General features: G+C 40.0%; 1 pseudogene; it reads left to right on the plus strand.

Moving 5' to 3' along the window:
* The first annotated feature begins 12,089 nt into the window (after nt 1-12,089).
* Nucleotides 12,090-12,225, plus strand: LOC123392064 (annotated as a pseudogene).
* The last annotated feature ends 5,309 nt before the right edge of the window (nt 12,226-17,534 follow it).

The raw sequence follows: 17,534 nt of genomic DNA on the forward strand, positions 1-17,534 counted from the left end.
CCATGAGATGGACCTGGGTCAGTTAGATTCCTCAACCTCTCCCATGCCCTTGAAATGAGCTTTCTGCTTGCCTTTTCCACACTGGAAGCTGACTGAAGGACACAGCCTTGAAACAGTAATATATTTTTGTGATGACCTTGACAGTATACATGACTAAACCCAGTTAAGACCTCTATAGATGTTTTTAAAATTCAGATAGGCTGGCATGGCAGTCTCCTTTTCTTACAGCCACCCAAGAGCAGCCCCATATGTAAGTTCCCTTATTAAACTTGCCACTACCAGTCCGGAGTGACCTGCCTCTTACTTTGGCCTCTCCATGCCCTCCATGTGTCAGTCCCGTTTCAGACTTCCAGAAAGCTCTCCAGAGTGAAAACCAATACTGGTTCAAGAGCACATGTGATATTTGAGTCCATTTTAAAATTAAGCCATTGTTGTAAAAGCAAGAAGGAAATGACACATCTAAAAGTTTAAATCAAGAACACTTTGTCTTTGACCTTCACTATCTTATCCCAAAGAATCTACATGGGCAAATAAAACTCAGATCTCCTTCCTGACACAAAAGCAAACTAGTGTCAGCTGAAAGGTTAATAGACCGAAAAGACTGAAAATCATGAGTGAGCCATTTACTCTAAAGCATGGGTGTTTATCTAACCTTCTTATTAACGTACTCATCAAAGATGATTGAAATGCCAACATTGGTTACTGTCAGTCCATTAGCCCTGCTTCGTTGGAGATAAGGGTTGATCTTCCTTTATACAGTAAGGAAAACCAGTATTTGTATATATCTTCTAAATTTTCAATTTCCATTATAACTCAAAAAACCTTTTCTACCCCACAGTTAAGATACTCTAAGAAGACATCAGATTACTGTATTATCATATCTAATTAGTAATCACAAATTTTACCTACATAGGGATTACTGACACATCATCTTGAACCTCTTAATTAAGCTATTCATAGTGTGTATTTAAAGAGGAAAGTTCTAAAATTTTTAAAGGAGTTATTAAGCCCAGGATTTCTTATTTTTAGCTAGGAACATTTTCTTTCAACCCCCTAAGTTTTAACTGGGTGAAAGTAGTGTTAGAAATAAAAGCCATTAGCTACGTATATAGTGGACCCTATCAACTGTGTTGTCCCCACTGAAAGTTCCGGCAAGTCATGGGGAGAAAGGTAGTGGGGTTTTACAAAATGATAGACTCTCTAGCAAATAGAACTTTAAAAGCTTTGAGTAGATCATAACCTACCATTTGAATTACCTATTTCAACAAATTGTATTTAAAACAGTACTCAACCCACTTTTTGAAATATGTAACAGAAAAATTAGTCTTTCTGGTCGTATAGGTTGGAATTACCCACTAGCTATGTAGTTACTTTGGACAATTATTTGATTCCTCTGAATCAGAAATTTTCTAGCAGAAAAGAGCATTAATAGTACCCAAATAGCCTAGAACAATACTGGCACAGAGTAGATGTTCATTTAGTCTTAGCTCCCTTCAGCTATGTAAAAGTGAAGTAATAAGGCTGCTATCAACAGACTTTAATATGAAATCGAGGCAAAGCCATACACCTAAAATAATCTGAAAATAACTCAGGAAGAGTCAGGTTTTAGCTACATACTCAAATAAGTTGTCAAAAAAATTGTGAAATAAAAAAAAAATTTTTTTAAATAACATGTATACTCTGATCTTATATTTTGTTAAAATATCAATGTTAATAATGTTGTCAAAGTATTTGAAAGTACGTATGGATATGTATCAGATTTTTTAAAATTATCCTGGGGTGCTTGGGTGGCTCAGTCAGTTAAGTGTCTGACTCGATCTCAGCTCAGGTCTTGATCTCAGTGTTGTAAATTCATGCCCCATGTTAAAAAAAAAAAAAAAAAAATTCTCCTGGGAAGTAGAGGTGTTTATGGAAGACTTCAGCTTTCTACATTATATACTTCTCTAATATCCAGATTATTTTAAAAATAGTTGCTATGAGCATGCCCTATTCCTGTGATTAGAGAAATTAATAATAAAAATAGATTTTAAAATAAAAGCATTTTAAGGAGATTCCTTTTTTGCTCATCCATCTATGGTCAAAAGAAACCACATGTGGATTCACCAAAGCCAAGTCTCAAGTTAAGCTTCACTTTTTCCAGAAAATCTATTCAACCTTCTACTTTCAATTTTATCCCTCTCGAGAAATTTTCTAACTTATAATGAGTTCATAGTTGAAGTCCAACAAACTGTATTGATCCTATTTTTGTCAAAGATCACTTCTTTAGAAGAAATTAAGTAATCCACTAGCTGAGCCATCCGCAGAGAAGAGGAAAAATAAGTTAAGTCTATCCTCAAACTACACCCTTAGAGGCTCTTGATTCTTTTACACTTGTTGTCTGTCCTATGCATGACATGACGTTCTATATACTATAAATCAACAAATGTTTTTGATGGTGATATGGAAAATGAGGGTGATGATTATAATTAAAATATCAGAAAACCTATAAATATTATTATCTTTACTTTTTCACGTTTTGTTGGATGAGTTCCTCAGATGCTCTGAGTTTGTTATCCACGACTTTTGGATACATCTGGAGAATTAACCCTTGTTTAGTTTGATAGCAAGTAACTTTTAAATTGTACTTGGACCAGGCTATGGTAGTCTGAGAAGGATAAGGTGGATGAGTGAAAAGTTTATGTATTACTGAAGGTCTTTGTGCTGTATTTTAGCAGTGATACTGGCAAATGTTTAATTTACAGGAGGCTGAGCTGTACTTGGTGCACCTAAGGAAGCCTGCAACATTTATTCATGTTAACTATATACAGGACTAGTTCAGCATTTCATATCTGTGTGTACCTCTAGACCTAGAAAAACATGGATAAGTTCCCAGAAGGTGGATACAATTCTCACTCACTAGAATATTATCATCTGCATGTTTCTGCTCCTGCTGTGAAGCTCTGGGTGCTGACAAAGATGACCTTAACATTACACTCAGCTTGACTAGACTCTAGACAGGTTTTTTCCCTGACCACAGGCCCTTGGCACTTACTTCACAACACTTAAAATTACCAATTCTTTTCCTCCCCCTTTGAAGACTAGTCAAATTATCTCACAGCCCTTTGACAATTTTATATCCCAGGGACTGTCTCTCTCTAGAACCGGGAAAGCATCTCTTTGAAAGGTAATCATCCAGAATGAGGATGTTCCTATCTCCTAATTCTCTGTGGGAAAGTAGGATCCAACTACCTAAGTACCTAACAAGTCCAGCTACCTAATGACAAGTAACAGATAGGTTGACTGGCCCTCCCCAGCTTCTGTGGCTTTTCCACTGGCTCATCCCAGGGCTTAAAAACTCTCCCACCCATTGTTTTAGTGGAGTTAAGTTCAATCTCTCCTCTATTGCAGTAGTTTTGAATAAAGTCTTCCTTGCCTATTTAGCTCTGCCTAGCACAATCTTTCTTTGACATCCAAGTTCATATCCCTCCTAGAGAAAGTTGCTGCTCTCTCTGCTAACAACCCTTAGTGTGCTGACTCGCTCCTATGAGAAAACACTGCCTGATTTACACATGCTTCTGTTGGGTCTTTCTGTCAGTCCATAACCCATGACATTTGTTACTATTATTTTCAGAAAAATGTAATGCAGGAAAAGCAACATTCAGGAAAAGTCCAGTATGTTTAAATCAACCTCTATATTCTAATTAATACATGTAAAAGAGCTATGAATTTGTTCACACTTAAAAATGTAATTCATTAAAAATTCATTAAAAAACTCATGTTTCTGTCATTTCTAAAACCACTGAAAGCCAATCTAAGCTATATATATATCATTCAGACTTACAAAAAAGTAAATTTTGAGTGGTCATGTGCTTTGTACTTCTCAAAATGTATTCCATAGAAGGGTAGATGTATGAAAATAAATTTTCCAATCAAATAAGTTTAAAGTATGTTAAAGGAAGTATCTTCATTTATTGTAGGACTTCTGGGAGACTTGAACACACTCTGGAGCACTGTGACCCTCCAAGATGCCTTGCAGTCTGTAGCCACTCCTGAACTCATTCTGACCATGGATCCCTTTGTTTGTTTGTTTGTTTTTTAATTTCTTTTCAGTGTACAAGAATTCACTGTTTATGCACCACCATGGATCCCTTTTTCATGGAGCATCCTGTGGAAGTAGTAACTAATGACTGAAAAAGAAAAACCATTACAGCCCATTCATTTGCACAATTTCCATGAGACTAGCACTATAATGCGCATCTGAAGTTATGTTCTCTACCCACAAGGAAATTTGGCTCTGTTTTGAAACACTGCAAAATAAAATTATAGAGGCATTCTTGTGAGTTTTGAGCTTTAAAACTGAAGAGTAATTTGTAGTTGAAAGTTTCTAAACAAATTAATAATCATAAAACATGCTTGAGTAAGCGATCCTTGATTTTTTTAGTAAATTGTCTGGTTTGGGGCCCTTAACGTCAAGTTTATTCACTACTAGGATTAAAAGTAATAGAGAAGTAGGTTAAAAATAATAGAGTAAATTTCTAATCAAGGAGTTCCAGAAAATTTGATTTGGAGTCAGAAACCATTAAAGAATATTGGTAAAAAGGGACCAAATTTTCCTTGAAAGTTCATTCTCTTCAGCATCGTTTTTATTTACAAAAAAGGCTGACCACTATTGTTTTTATTTCACTTTCTGTAGAGAATTTTATTTCTGACCATTGACCAGAAGGGGACATGTATTCATGACCTGAGAAAAACAACCCACCATCTTCTTAGAAAGCTTGGCCTTGGCAGAGGCGCCCTCTGCTGGCAGCCTTCCTGAAGTGCAGATTCCGGTATTGGGTGAGTGGTTTGCTCACTGGCTCCTTTGCTTTGTTACTTTATTTGCTATTTTATTTGCGGGGTCACTGTGTCTCTTTAAACGGTACGCCCTAAGTAAATCTACTAACCTGTCGTTTAGAAGTGACAGCAAACAGCATGCGGCATCATATTTTAAGTACCTGTGACATAGGATTATTTTAATCCCATCCTTTAACTTGTTAACTGTTTTTTTTTAAAGATTTTATTTATTTATTTAACAGACAGAGATTACAAGTAGGCAGAGAGGCAGGGGGATTGAAGGGGGGGGAACCAGGCTCCCTGCTGAGCAGAAAGCCTGATGCAGGACTCCATCCCAGGACCCCAGGACCACGACCTGAGCCAAAGACAGAGGCTTTAACCCACGGAGCCACCCAGGTGCCCCTAACTTGTTAATTATATTACTAATCTACAGTAGCACCTACAAAAAATAAAGAAATGTGTGGCTATGCTAAGACTGTGGATATCATCAGCAGAGGTTAAACAAATAAAGACATTATCTGGAAACAGTTTCTGAAGATTGACTATGTTAGAAGAAAGGTTTTCTTTTCCAGAGTCAAAGCAGAAGGTTACAGAGAGTCTTCCAAGACAAGCAGATCAACCCTAGGAACCACCTGGGGGTAAAAAGTCCTTTAGCTTTACCAAGGACTACTGAACAGGAAACAATAACATCCCTGAACAAATGTGTAACGTTGTCAGATAGCTTCCAAACCAGTCCTGGAGACTGCGTGGATATTTTACTCTCTTCTTGTTTTCTCCACTTTAAGTTAGTGTTGGGATCGGGAAGAGTAGGCATCACTGGTTGATGCATTTTATCCCTTCACTGAATTACACATGTAGAAGGGGAAAGATGTGTCACTTTCCAATCTGACTCCAGTGGGAGACTTTGAGGAAGAAACATCCCTTTGTTTAGAGAAAGAACTGGTCCTTCTTTTAACACTTGAATTTGCAAAAATAGAATTGAGAGCTGATCTGCATCCTGGAAGGTGAGCAAAAAAAGGGAAAAATAACTCTACATATTAATATCATGAGGGAACAGAAGACAAGGTGAGGACAAAGCAGAAGATGACACCCCACAACCTCCACACCCATGGGATATATGTGACATTCCTCCTCAGGCATTCCTGGCTGCCCTAAAAAAAAAACAAGGAGTTGATTTGTAGAGATCACAATCCTGGAAGACATGAATCTCCCTCAGTTTACAAATGTCCTAGTGATCTACAAAGATGAAGCTTTCTTATCAACAGCCTAACTTTCAAAGACCCATAACTCAGTTCCTGAAGCCCTAACATCATCTTCCCCTCCATAGAACAGAGAGAGTCTGAGGCACAGGGAAATGTAAATGAAGTTTAATTTCTTCTAAGCCTAAAGGTCATTAGCAAGGACCTGTTAAAGGAGGAATGTGACATTCCTCCAGCTCCCCACTATCTCACTGTTAGTGCCTTACTAAAAGGAAAAACAACCTTACTTGACAATGGCAAGGCCCTTGGAATCCTGTAGGTCCTCTTTAGCATATGAAAGTTCTTTCGAAACCTCCCCCAACCCCATAGTATATAATCAGCCACCCCTCACAACTCCAGAGCAGCCCCTCTTTCTGCCCTGGGTCCTGTCCCTGTGCTTTAATAAACCACCATTTTGCACCAAAGACATCTCAAGAATTCTTACTTGGTCATTGGCTCCAGACTACCCCCACTGAACCTCACTTATATTCTAAAACTTTATCAAATATATCAGAAACATCAAAATTTTCTGCTACTAGTCTGTGAGAGAGAAGAGGTGGAGACCTGGAGATGGGTTAGCTAAACTACTCCCAGTCGCATCTCATGTGTGTACCTTCTCTAGTGATTTTTTGAGCCCCAGGCAATAGAGGAGTCCCCAGTATAACTGTCTGGGAATGCCAACAGTCTACAACCTACACATGCTTCGAATATGGATACCTGCAAACAAGAACTGGAGAGCCCGCAGTGGTAGGGGATGAAGGGAGAGGGGCTCTTCACTTTTGGGAAGTGGGCTAGTGTTGCTTAAAGCCAGCAGTGAAGGGACCCATGGCACATGTCCTTCCCACAGATGCCAATCTGCTGTCAGCTTTGCCTTTGGGTCTCAGACCCTAAATGGAAAACAAATACTAAGTATCTACTACGTCCCAAGAATAATGCTAGGTGTTCAGAACCGTCCGACCTTCAACTCTAAAAGGTGAAGACGAACATGCTCCTTTGATACATGAAGAATTTAAAGACGAACAGTATTCCTCAATTTGCTTGAAGATATCCGGCCATGAAGTACTGAAGTCAGGATTCACACGCAAATGTGTCTGATCCTGATATCCTACTCTAGTCCGGAGGATATGCAAGTAAGTTGTAGTAAACAAGGTCCTCGGAGGTGGTAGGTGGTAGGTAGGTGGTGCTTTGAAGGCAATAAGGGAAGTGGTGTGTCCGAAGGCGAGGGGGAGGGCTTCCGTGGGCGGTACAGTGTTTGGGGGAAAGGCCTCTCTGAGAAGAAGATACGTAAGCCAAGTGCTGAAGACTGAAAAGAAACATCTAGAGGTTAAGGATTTGGGACGGTGGAAAAGCAAAGGCCAAGGCTCCGACACGTTTGTGGAAAACAAAAAGGAGCCCGAGGTGGCAAGGGCGTAATGAACAGCAGAAAAGGAGCGCCAGGTGACATTAACAACAAAAAATAATAAATTATTTTAAGACTTACTCTAATTTAAAAGGTTTAAACGTTTAGAAAGATTTTATAGACCATAGTAACAAGCTTATACTTCACTCAAAATTCAATGAAAAGCCAGTGGGGGTTTTTAAGGAGGCCAAGAGAGTATCAGCATGTTCTCTAGGGGCTGCGTGGAGAGAAAGACCTGGAGGGGAATCCGAGAGGCGGCAGCGGGTAGTGGAGAAGCTAGTGAAGTAGCCCATGCACAGATAACAGTACCTGAGACCAGAAGGCAGGGGTAATGATGTGGGAAACAGAGGCAGAAGAGAAGTTATTTAATTTCCTTACTATCTAGAGCCCACTGACAAGTCCTTGAATCAGGCAGAGTGACATTCCTCTGGGGACTCAACCTTAACACTTCGCTAAGGACAAAGGCAATCCTAGCCTGACTGACGCCTATCCCCAACCAGGATCCTGTAAGTCGACTTTAACATATAAAAATTCCTTTGGAAACTTGCTTTATCTCTAAACCCTCCAAGATACATGCTGGCAATCATACCCAAGCATATGGCCCACCGATATATATATGAGGGGTCTCGTGACTAAGGTTTCATTAGACGGTAATAAATGACCTTTTCCCAACAACAGCTAGCCTCTCAAAATCCATAGACACTTACACTATTCCTGACCCCCTCCCGTCTTGCAAGTATATAATGAACCACTCCTCACAACCCCTGGGGCAGCAGCTCTTCCTGCCCATGGGTCCTGTCCCCGTGCTTTAATAAACCACCATTTTGCACCAAAGATGTCTCAAGAATTCTTTCTTGGTCATGGGCTCCAGCCCTCACCACCACCGCCCCCACCCCAAACCTCACTTATATTCTAAAACTTAATCAGTAAGAACCAAGAGATTAGTTTGGAGACTATCACAGCAATTCTTGTTAGAGATAATGGGGTGGGGGCGCCTGGGTGGCTCCGTGGGTTAAAGCCTCTGCCTTCAGCTCAGGTCATGATCCCAGGGTCCTGGGATCGAGCCCCGCATCGGGCTCTCTGCTCCGCAGGGAGCCTGCTCCCCCCCCACCCCCGCCACCCTCTCTCTCTGCCTGCCTCTCTGCCTACTTGTGATCTCTGTCTGTCAAATAAACAAATAAAATCTTAAAAAAAAAAAAAGATAATGGGGACTTAGACTAGGTCAGCAGCTCTTACTGAGGTACAACAGTGCCCCCACCAGGACGCTCTTAGCAACACCTGGAGACATTTCTGTTTCACAACTGGAGGGATGCTACTGACATCTAGTGGGAAGAGGCCAAGGCGTAAGATTTTCTTCTTGCAAAAAAAAAAGATGTATCTAATCCATGATGGCAAGGGTACTACAGTTGTAAGACCCAGTACTAGATGAGCCGTGGAGGGAAGAACAGGACTGGAGAAAAATCGAGAGGTTTGGGGTATATTTTTGAAATGGTACTGATGGTACATGACAAATTAAGTTATAAAGTATCAATCCTAGGTGGTATAAACTGGGTAGGTAATGGTGCCACTTACCAAGATGGCAATGACTTTTTTAAAAAGTAGTTTAGAAGAATACAGAGTACAGTCAAGTAGTTAGTTTGAAACAGCTATGTTCAAGTAATTATCAGCTATCAGATAAAGATCTCAAGTAGACCATTAGGTATAGGGGTTTGAACTCCTAGGAAAATTTAGGCAAAAACATAGAATTGAGAGTTATCGACATTTGAATTGTATTCAAAGACAAAGAAATGAGCGAGATCCCAGGAGAAGGGAGGTAGGGGAAGAGAAGGGAAGCAAAAGGAAGACAGTGAAAGAGAAGGCAAGGGAAGGAAGCCTAGCACTACACCTTGAGGCACACTAACTTTTCTACAGACAGTAAAGAAAACTAGAAAGAACAGTCAGGGAGATGGCAGGAAAACCAGGAGAGGGGCATCATGAAAGCCAAGAAAGCAAAGGAGAGGATGGGAAAGTATTTCAAGAAAGAGGCAATGGTTAATGATACAAATGCCACCAAAAGGCTAGATAAGATGAAGACCAATTACTGTCACTTAGCACTGGCGGCATGGGGGTCACTAGCGATGTGAAGAAGGAGCAGTTTCCATGGAATGGGGGATGGAGGCCCTTGCGAAATGAGGAAATGGGAGATGATGAAACAGAGATGACGCAACAAGTCCTGTGAGAGTCGAGAAGGAAGGCAGCTGCTGGATGGAGATGTAGAGTCAAGAGAGCTGTGTTGTGTTGTGTTTCTCAACATGGACCATGTTGGTATGTTCCTAGAAATGATCCGAGAGAACGAGATGGGAAGATAAGTGGAAAAGGGAAGTCCTTAAGAAAGTTTAAAGAAGAATGGGACCCAGAACAAAAGTCGAGGAGTTGTCCATTCGTAAGAGTATTATAATAAGAAGAAAATAGGTCCAGGTGCAGCGAAGTTAACAAAATAAGAGAGTTCTCCTAAATGGCTCTTATTTTCCCCATGTTGTGTCAGTTAAGGAAGGTGAGGAGGGGGAAAGAGGAAGAGATCAGAGGTAGGAGAATCCCAAGTGAGGATCCCTAGATACTTCCATACTTGCCCTAAAGCTAGGACTGTCCTCAGCACCAAGGCTAAGTGCCCGCAGTCACGCAGGCACCCACTGGAAACACCAACAATGCCTCAGACCACCAGTCTCTTGTCAGCATGCTCACTCACACGCCGAAAGATTATGTTATGTGTTCTCCAGCCTAAAATCTCCGTCTCTATCCCGTTTCCCCCAACTCTTGTTAATGAACTTGCCTACTGTTTGATAGAGCAAGAAGAATTCATCAAATTGGTTCCCTCAATTTACTGCCACTATATCTGCAATTCTACCCATGTCTGTTTCCATATGCTTCTCCCTTATTTCTGTTACAATGACCCAGTAAAGACCAATCTCTCCATTTGTGCTCTAAATACAAAAATATCCTGCCAGGTGCCTGGGTGGCTCAGTGGGGTAAGCCTCTGCCTTCGGCTCAGGTCATGATCTCAGGGTCCTGGGATCGAGTCTCACATTGAGCTCTCTGCTCAGCAGGGAGCCTGCTCCCCCCCCCACCACCTCTCTGCCTGCCTCTCTGCTTCCCTGTGATCTCTCTCTTTCTCTCTGTCAAATAAATAAATAAAATCTTTTTTAAAAAAAAAATCCTGCCTTCCTATGGCCCTTATTCCTTTATTTCTTCACCAGTTTTTCTCCTAACGAGCTGCTCCTTCTTCATCTCTCATACTTTACTTCCATCCACACTTCAAGATGTTGGCCTGTGGCATGACTGAATCTTGGGCCTCATCTATTTTCATTTTACATCAGAGACAGCAAATTGACAATCTACCAGCCCAATCCTCTCTGTCTAGCAGTGTCTGAAAAATAGCAAATACCCAACAGATATTTTTAAATAATTAGTTAGAAGACTAGAATTCATTTGGGCTTAGGGTAAGGAGGTAAGGACGCAGAGTGAAACTAGCCCCTAAAACAAGAGATTCCTCCCCATCCCCCACTGATAGCTTCTCAAACCAATTACCATAAATTACCTGGACTGAACAATTGATCAAGAAGCTAACAATTGACACTTCGGCACCTCCTTGACATCTGGTGATTTAAAAACACAGTTAAAGAGTTGTTTGGAGTTTTGAATCAAGAAGACCCTACAACTAAGTTATATAGACAGATGAGAGCTAGCTTAGACCTCCCAGTAAAATGAGGGTCAAATAAAAAACACTGCCATCAGTTTACTTACCTTTTCTCCTCTAAGATTTAATGATAGTTTTTTACGGTTACCCTTCTCTGATCAGTCCCATAACAATCAGCAAAGGAAAGCTAGAACCAAACATAGGGCATAATCTGATTCATTTGCATTCAGTCTAAATTCGACCCAATACAAGCCTGATCAAATTCAGCACCCCCCCACCTCAACCAGCTCATGAGAAGAAAATAGCTCCGACCTAAACTCATTCAGAAATATCTGGTCAGCCAAGACTTGGCTCTATACAAATTTGTTGGAGACCAGTTGACCAGCAGAGAACCACCCCATCCAAAATTCACCCTCAAATAACTATTCATTCAAGATCTAGTTCTACACAAGCTCAACTAAAATTAACTTGTCAGGAAAGAGCTTCCCGTCCAAAGCTCATCCAAAGGCAGCTGTTTAGCCCGGACCTGGATCAACACATATTTGTCCAAAACAAGCTGATCTGCAAAGAATTCTCTTGCCCAAAGAAGTTATTCAGCAAGGAGCTACCCCAAACAAATTCTGAAACAAGCTAATATACAAAGAGCTGTACCGTCCAAAACTTACCCTAAACACTGTTGCCTCTAAATAAACTCATCTAAAACTAGCTTACTGGAAAACATTTCCTTGTCCATAGCTGGTCCAAACACAGTGTTTAGTTAAGGCCTGGATGTATACAAAACCACTGGAGAATAACTGATAAGTAAAGAGCTGACCCATCTAAAATGTACCCAAAAGTCAGGAGGTCGTCAGGTGTAGCTTTTCGTTATTTTCATCCAAGAACAGCTTTTAAGCAGAATTTTATTTTAAGAATTAAAATAAATTAAAGTTAAGAATTTAACTTTAGCTTTTAAAATAATTGTCTTTTCATCGCTTCTCGGCCTTTTGGCTAAGATCAAGTGTAGTATCTGTTCTTATCAGTTTAAAATAATTGTCTTTTCAAAGATCTTCTTACACCAGCTATTTGATCAGGCGCTTGCACTACAAAAACTCATACAAACCCCTGTAGTCAGTCAAAATCTCATCTACCAAAATATTTTCTAAAACCTGTTATTCATTTAAGAAACTCATAAATCTCAATTTTTTCCAAAGCTATCTCAAAAAATACTGGTCAGTCTCACCAAACTCCATCCAAACCCACTAATCAACAACAGACTTAGACAAACTAAGCATTATCAAAAAGAAATTTTCCCTCCTGTGATGCTCTATCCAAACCAAAATTCAGACCTAATGTTTTCATTTTCAACTCTCACCCTCAAACCAAACCACGACCGTAACTTTCATCACCCCTGCTACCACTATTTCTGAAGCAACTTCTACCATCACCACCACATGTAATTAAGTGCCACCATGAGTAACAGAAACCATAAAGCAAACCGCCCCATCCTACAACAACCCAGAAGCTGGCACCAATGACAATTACTTTGAAGCAAAGCATCTCTCTGTAATGGCACCCGACCCTACACTGTCCCTGCATCTAGCTTTGAAACACAGAATCTGTGTTTCAAATATGGCCCCACAGAATCATCCCCTTTGATTTTGAAACTATCTATTTCCCTAATTACTTTGACAAAACTATAAATCACTACCCAATTGGCAGTATCATATGGACTCTGAAACTATATAAATTTCCAACACCATCCCAGAACCTTATCTAAACCATCATATCATCCAACACTGAAATTACGAATTAATCCATGACACCAGTACTCTGTCTTGTATCCCTCCCCACAGCAATCCCAATTGTTGCCATTGGCAGGACATTCTTTTCCATTTTAGAAAATCATCTACAATCAAGCTTACTTTTTTTTAAAATCCATAAATATATACTTTTAATGTTGAGTTGAAATTTTTCTACATAAACAGAGTACAATGCTACCGCAATCTATTGAGCTCCACGTTGTAAAATGTAGAAAACTGATACAACATATCCAGCATTTATAATGACATTACATACTGAACTTTAGCACCTCTGACAAGGGGCAACCCACTCTGCCAAGAAGTCTAGACATGTTTTTCGGATGCCTAATCTACACAGAACTTCAAAAGATTAATAAAAACTTATATAGTTATATTCTATTTAGCAGAATTTTAGATATATTTAATTTAGTGGCTGTCCTTCTGGCATTCACAAAATTATTCCATTAAAAAGTGGCTCTTCTGGGGCACCTGGGTGGCTCAGTGGGTTAAGCCTCTGTGTTCGGCTCAGGTCATGATCTCAGAGTCCAGGATAGAGCCCCACATCGGGCTCCTTGCTCAGCAGGGAACCTGCTTCTCTCTCTCCCTCCATCTGCCTCTCTGCTTGTAATCTCTATCTCTCTGTCAAATAAATAAATAATAAATCTAAAAAAAAAAAGTCCCTCTTCTGCAGATTTCCAAGTATATGCCCTGATTTCCTCTGGGATCCTACAAACTGGTCAACAATTTTTTTTTTTTAAGATTTTATTTATTTATTTGACAGGGAGAGATGCAACGAAGAGAGGGAAGACAAGCAGGGAGAGTGGGAGGGGGGAAGCAAAGCAGGCTCCCCGCTGAGCCCGAACCCCCGATGTGGGGCTCAATCCCAGGACTCTGGGATCATGACCAGAGCTGAAGGCAGACACTTAACAACTGAGTCACCAGGTGCCCAAAACTGGTCAACAATTTTAAAGAATTTTGTAAATTGACAAAGTCAAGCAAGAGTTAATTCAACTCAACTCACATTAATTGTTCTACCACATGCAAGATACTTTGCTGAATGCTACAGTAACAAGGTCTAACTTGAAATCTGGTATCTCAGAACATAAGCACAAATAGCAATAACATCAGCCAAAATAGAATTAAATAAGTAAGAAAGTCACAAATTCCCAGAAGTTTTCAGAAAAGGAGAAGGATGACTCCAGATTAGGGAAGAAAGAGAGACTTGATGGAGATTGTAGCATAAAGAGGGATCTTTAAGGATGAGTACACGTCGACAGCGGAGATGAAAAGAAAGACCCTAGGCAGAGGGAATACCATGAACCAATGAAGAGAAACAAAATGAAAATGCACTAGGGCAGTCTTCTGACCTCTAGTACACACTTCCATTTCACCTGTACATTGGACAGTGATCAGATACTCGCTGTATTTTCCACCAGAATTCAAGCAGAGCTTCTGTCTCATTCATTTTTTTGTCCTAACATCTAGTACAATGCTTGGCCCCGTACAATTTATGTTTACGTTTAATAGGTATCACTGAAATTACCCTGAATCCGGGAATGCTGACTACAGTTTCTGTTTATTCATTTATGTGGCTTATCCAGTCAAGCTATCAATATAGCTAATGACTAACAATGTATCTCAAATACTTTTATCTCTGTGGCGAATTATCAAGTAGTAGAAGGAGAGAGAGGTTTCCAATTTGCCTTGTTCTTTCATTGGGATTCACAAAGAGAACCTTGGGTATGGGTTCAAGGATCACTAAACGTTTCCACAAAGATCCCTCAAAACCAGAGATTCTTGGGGTGCCTCAGTGGCTCACTCGGTTAGGGTCTGCCTCCTGATTTCAGCTCAGTTAATGATCTCAGGGTCATGTGATCAGGCCCTGCATTGGGCCTCACACTGGGCATGAAGCCTGCTTAAGTTTCTCTCTCTCTCTCTCCCTTTATCCCTCCCCCTGCCCTGCTCATGCACGCTCTCTCTCTCTCTCTCTTAAAAAAACAATAATAATAAAATAAAAAAATTAAACCAAAGACTCTTAACCTGAGCTATCAGGAGACCCATGAAGCCTCTAAAGTTTTCTAATACACATTGTGTTCAGGAGCATATATATACTTCTCTGAGAAGATGATGTATAAATTCAATCAGATTCTCAAAGAAATCCATAACCAAAAGAAATGAAACTAAAACCAATTAGAAAGATCAAGAAACGTCTAGACCTACTGGTCCAAAAATGTCATCTGCAGCTCATAAAATACTTTAATGAATCCTAATATCCTAAGTTGTTTCAGAAAAATAAGTGACCTCATTGTTTTTGCTCATGTCTCTGTTTTATAATGATTTAGGGATTTCTTTCCTTTTATAGTGCATATTTCTTGACACTCAACTCCATAATTATATTATTGCAAGTTATCTGCTTACAGACTTAAAATTTCTTGTCTAAGAAATTACTCAGACTTCTGAATTCCCGTGTTTATTTGGATCAAACCTCACTGCTCAGTTTGCCAGCTAGGGCGTGTTCCATTCCCACCTGGGGTTGGAGGCACGTCTACAACGGGAACTGGATGCACTGTCAGTTCCCTGAATCACCTGATGCCCAGACAGTCACGGTGATTCAGTTTCAACGAGCTGTTTTCTAGCGCTGTGCTCTAGGCTAGAGATAGAGCATGAGTCTCCTCACCTAACTCCAGAAACAACAGTGCCATAAAATTCAACTCTGCCTCCACCAAAGAGAAAAATAAAAGAAAATTAAGGAAGTGCAACCTCCTACACATTCATTGAAAATAATGCCCCAGGAAAGTGGATTTCCTAGGGTCACATGGGATGCTTGAATATTTCATGTTTCCCCCCACCAAAATGTAAGCTCATGAGGACATGGATTTTTGCCCCTTCTAGCCACTTGCATTTCCAGGGACTAAAACAATGTTAGCAGAACACAGAGTGAATATATCTGAATTATGGGTTGGAAGAATGAGTTGAGTTAGTAAAGGAATCAATGAATGTGTTGAAACCCTGTGAAAACATAAATAAATTTGCTCAGGTTATTCTCTGTCTCACCAATTATATTTGTTCTTCAAATCCATTTAGAACCCCATCTCTTTTTTTGTTTAAGATTTTATTTATTTATTTGACAGAGAGAGATCACAAGTAGGCAGAGAGGCAGGCAGGTAGGGAGAGGGAAGCAGGCTCCCCGCTGAGAAGAGAGCCCGATGCAGGGCTTGATTCAAGGGCCCTGGGATCATGACCCAAGCCGAAGCCAGAGGCTTCAACCCACTGAGCCACCCAGGTGCCCCTAGAGCCCCATCTCTTCTCTGAAGTTTTCTTTCACCTCAACCTTGTTCCAACTCCCAATAGCATATACCTCTACCATATATTCATTGACATGTGGTGACCATCTAGTGCTTTGCAATGCCCTTAACATAAAGGACGCTAAACAAATATAAGACAAGGCCTTAAGGACTCTCCCTCCAATTCAAGAGAAATATACAATTGAGCAATAATGAAGGAGCCCTATAAAATAATGTCTAATTAAGTGCCACCATGAGTAACAGAAACTAACAAAATGTTACAGAAGGTTAAAATTAGGTATCTCTCCACCCCCATCCCCTACTTTGACCCTTACTCCATTTTGTTCTAGTGAGAGGAACCAAGAGCATCATCCCTCCATACCTGGACGCTTGGTCTGCCTCGATGCTCTGTTTGCCTTCTTAACGAATTTTTTCTTATCCTTCAAAACCCAGCTGAGGGCCACCTCCTTGTGAAACTTGTTCTGTTTTTCTGCCCCCACCAAAATTAACCATGCTCTCCTTCATACCTGCAGGTGCTCTTATCACTGTCACTTACCAAACTTGCTAGACTTTGCTTCCCCACCTAGACAGTATTCCCATTCCCACCTGACAATAACAAAAATTGATTGTGTCATGAAAGGAGTAGTTACAGAAAAGCTTTTTGGAATGCCTCATTATCTCAGACAATTTTCCACTGATAGACTTTCTGGACCTTAAAACAAGCCAAAGCTATGGTGGCCTTCCACATGAAATCCTGGCATGACATAAATTCATCATTGATTTGTACTCAGAAGTTGTTGAATAGACCCAACCAAGGTCCATTAAAAACATCATTAAAGAAGTAGCAAATCTCAAAAACTCCTGGTGCAGCCTGGGGCCCTGAAAACCTATGGTGAGCACTTAGTTATTCTTTTGTTGTGAAACAGACCTCAGTGAGCATCTGTGTTTTGCTCAAGTTTAAGTATCTTTTTCTTTGTTTAAAATAAAGCATACATTCAACATTTCTGGATGGCAATTCAGCCTTATCTATTGAAACTTAAAACAGATATCCTTGAATTCTGCAGTTCTAGGAATAAAACCTACAGAAATACCCCCACATCTGTGAGACAAGTTTTATAACGATGTCCATTGTTCCATTTTTATCATTATAAAATACAATGAAAATGGATGAAATGTCCATCAAAAAGAAATGTTATGTAATATAATAAAACCATTAAATAAATGAAATAAAGCTGTATGTACTAACACATGCAGTTATCCATTATTTGTCAAATAAATAAAGTTGCTAAGCAATACATAACAGGCCTAATTTTTTTAACTATGCACAAAGCTGAACATTCTGATGTCTGA

The sequence above is a fragment of the Mustela putorius genome, unplaced genomic scaffold (assembly GCF_011764305.1).
Source record: "Mustela putorius furo isolate JIRA1106 unplaced genomic scaffold, ASM1176430v1.1 tig00000430_pilon_pilon_pilon, whole genome shotgun sequence".
Taxonomy (NCBI): Eukaryota; Metazoa; Chordata; class Mammalia; order Carnivora; family Mustelidae; genus Mustela; species Mustela putorius.